Source organism: Hylobates moloch, unplaced genomic scaffold (genome assembly GCF_009828535.3).
Source record: "Hylobates moloch isolate HMO894 unplaced genomic scaffold, HMol_V3 SCAFFOLD_7, whole genome shotgun sequence".
Taxonomy (NCBI): Eukaryota; Metazoa; Chordata; class Mammalia; order Primates; family Hylobatidae; genus Hylobates; species Hylobates moloch.
The window spans coordinates 74,473,105-74,476,473 of NW_026652282.1; the positions used below are offsets into that span (position 1 = coordinate 74,473,105).

At 29.5% G+C, this 3,369-nt stretch overlaps 1 non-coding gene across 1 annotated transcript; it reads left to right on the forward strand.

The window, feature by feature from the left end:
- Positions 1-2,538: 2,538 nt before the first annotated feature.
- Positions 2,539-2,643, forward strand: LOC116812308 (U6 spliceosomal RNA). The gene has a single exon (XR_004370620.1). It is a non-coding gene; the product is annotated as a U6 spliceosomal RNA (small nuclear RNA).
- The last annotated feature ends 726 nt before the right edge of the window (positions 2,644-3,369 follow it).

Sequence of the window (3,369 nt, forward strand, 5' to 3'; positions counted from 1 at the left end):
AAATTACATAATTTTACAAAACCAAAACAATTGTACTTAATAAAATAACAGTTAAATCAGAGAAACAATTATAATGCTTTTGTGGAAAAGTACACATCTCAATTAACTTACTAAGTCTTTAAAAATTAAATAATAGAGAAATATATATTATGAGGATATCCTCCATAAAAATTACAATGTTAGGATGAAATTTTTTAATTTATTCAGTTGAATTTTTAATGTTGTTTCCAGTATTTGAATATGTTCACCACTTACATGACTGTCATTTCCTGTTTCCCCAATCTTTGCAAGATTAAAAAATGAATACAAATGAAATTATACTGATACACAGAAAGAGCTATTTGTATTTTTATACTTTGCTTCTATTGTTGGTATTCCAAGCAACCACTGTAAAAAATCTTTCAAATACATATAGTTTTGACAAATGTTTTGATTAATGCCTTGTTTTTTCTCAACTAATATCAGAATTTTCACTATATTCAATGTAACCTTTTGAAGAACAAGACCCTGGAACACTTTGTTTACTTAGTCCTATGAAAGTTATAAATATGGTATGTCCCACTCTATACTGAAATAACTTAAAAAGGAGATGATGCAGCATAATGGCTAAAAGCTAAATTTCTAGAGTCAAAAAATCTAGGATTGAAGTATGGTTCTACCATTTACTAGGTATTAAATCATTTTAGGTGTCATTTTTCATTAGTAAATGGAGGATAATAATACCTACCTCCTGGAATTGTTGTGAGGATTAATGTAATTATGTTTTTATGAGGCACTTAAAATAATGCCTTGCATACAATAATTACTCAATATAAAATGTTAGCTATAATTATCACTAGAATAAAAGTTTTCTAGCTACTTCTATTGCATGCGTCATATGAAGTATAGTTTTGGATCCAAGCTACACAATGGCTGCTGTGTATGCTAAATAATAAGATATTTGGAACCCATTGCATTTCTTTTCAGGGCCAGTTCAAGAGTTCAACCATTATCAGCAGTGAATAAACTAATGAAGAATTTTGTTTTTCCACCCGGTACAGAATTGAGAACATGGGCCAAGATAAGCAGGCATGAGAAATCCGTAGCGGTAATAAATGTGGTTTCATCAGTTATAGCCAATGGTCCAAATGGGTTCTCACTATGTGAGGAATGAATTTAAAAAGATGCCTAAATTAGATCAAAACATCCTTAGTTTGGCTGATATATGTGGATTTTACTCTGGCTCACCATAATTATTAGGTTAATTATAGAATGTTTATTTTATCTTCAAACTTTATTATAATTTGTACTTCATTTTCCTTTAAAGAGTTGTTCTTTTTCTGTTTTTCATTCCCTAAGAATATACAAAATAGGAAACTTTTTTAGAAAATGTCATTTTAATAAGAGAATAAAATATAAGATTAAGATACTTGGAATGGCATTCCTTCTCTGATATTAATCAAGCCTGTTCACCTTGAAATATCACATAATGCCTATTCTTCTCTGATATTTTTTAATAAGCTGGTATAATGATCAAATAAAAATAATGTGGCTTCAATGTTTTTTGGTTGGATTGTTTTATGGTGTTAATATTATTTTATCAACCCTATTAAAATTATATTAATATTTCCTGCACTGAAGGACAAATGTAAAATATGATAGATTTAATGTAGATAGATTTTAGGTCATTGAGAAAAGTAAAAATAATATTCTATTAGAAACCTCATATGTGGAAATTGCTCATAATAAAGATAAACATAACAAAATTTGAGGCTTCCTTGCCTGTCCATTTCTTAAATGTTTCTACATTTTTAATTCTTCTATATCTTAAACATTTCAATGTCTTAAAATAAAGGGAGAAATTACAGATAAAGAGGACTGATTTGCAAATAAAGAGATGGTAGTAGTAGATAATTTGTGGAAACTACACAGAAACACAGCAGCATAATATTAATTATGCAGTTTCTTTTCTCTAAAATGATAAAGAAAAAACATTTGAAAAGGATACCTGAAAGTGTAATTTGTTTTGAGAAAGAAGCATTCAAAATTCACAGTGGTCCTGCCTACAGTGATCTATGTAATGGGAGTCAGTGAGATAAACTGTGAAGAAAATGGATGGTGGCGTCAGTTTGTATCATAATGGAAATGCTATTTAATTACTCTGTCCCCTAATTTCCTCCTATGAGAAAGCAGGAAAATAAAAAAAAAAACCCCATGATAAGTTTGCTTTGAAGCTTATATTGGACAATATATGTAAAGGATAGTGTCTAGAAATATTTGGTGTTTGTAAATATTCAATTTCTAATTTTCTTTTCTGTAAGAGAAATAGAGAAATTATTAATTATGATTTTTTTATCATGTTTAAATTGACATTACAACTGTAACAATATCTAAACATCTTGCTTTCCATTGGTCAATAAGTTGACCAAACTAAACAAACATGTCTGTATGAACCAAAGTTACACATATTTATCAATACAATTAAAAGTTAATTCTTAGGGTACAGCAAATACATCTGTGTTATGACATATTTAAGTTTCTGACAAGAATAAATAAAAGGTGCTCATTTCAGAAGCACATATACTAAAATTAGAACAATACAGAGAAGATTAGAATGCCCTCGGCAAAGATGACATGCAAATTTATGAAGCATTCTGTGTTTGTACTATCTAAGGTCAATGCTAAAGAAAAAAAATCTTAAAAACAGCTAGAGAAAAGGGTCAAATTACCTATAAAGGAAATCAAAACAGAATTAAAAGCAGACTTCCCAGGAGAAACTTTACAAGCCAGATGAGATTGGGGGCCTATTTTTAGACTTCTTAAGAAAAATAAATGTCAACCAAGAATTTCATATGCTGCCAAACTAAGCCTCTTAAAGAAGAAATTAAAAATTTCCCAGATAAGCAAATGCTAAGGGAATTCATCACCACCAGACCAATCATGTAAGAATGCTCAAAGGAGTTTCAAACGTGGAAAAAAAGACAATACTTGCTACCATAAAAGCACACTTACAGACAAAATCCACAGGTCTTCTAAAGCAGTTACACAATTGAGACTACACTGTACCTAGTCAAAAACACTATGACAGGAACAAAACTTCACATATCAATATTAACTTTTAACATAAATGGCCTAAATACTCCACTTAAAAGATATAGATTGGCAAATAGGATTTAAAGATGACCCAAACATCTGCTGCCTTCAAAAACCCAGCAAACATGTAATGACACCAACAAACTCAGAATAAAGGAGTAGAAAAAGATATATCACATAAATAAAAAACAAAAAAGAAGCAGGGGTTGATATTCTTGTATCAGATAAAATAGACTTTAAAACAACAGTAAAATAAAAAAAAGACAAAGGCATTATATAATGCTAAAGGGCTCAATT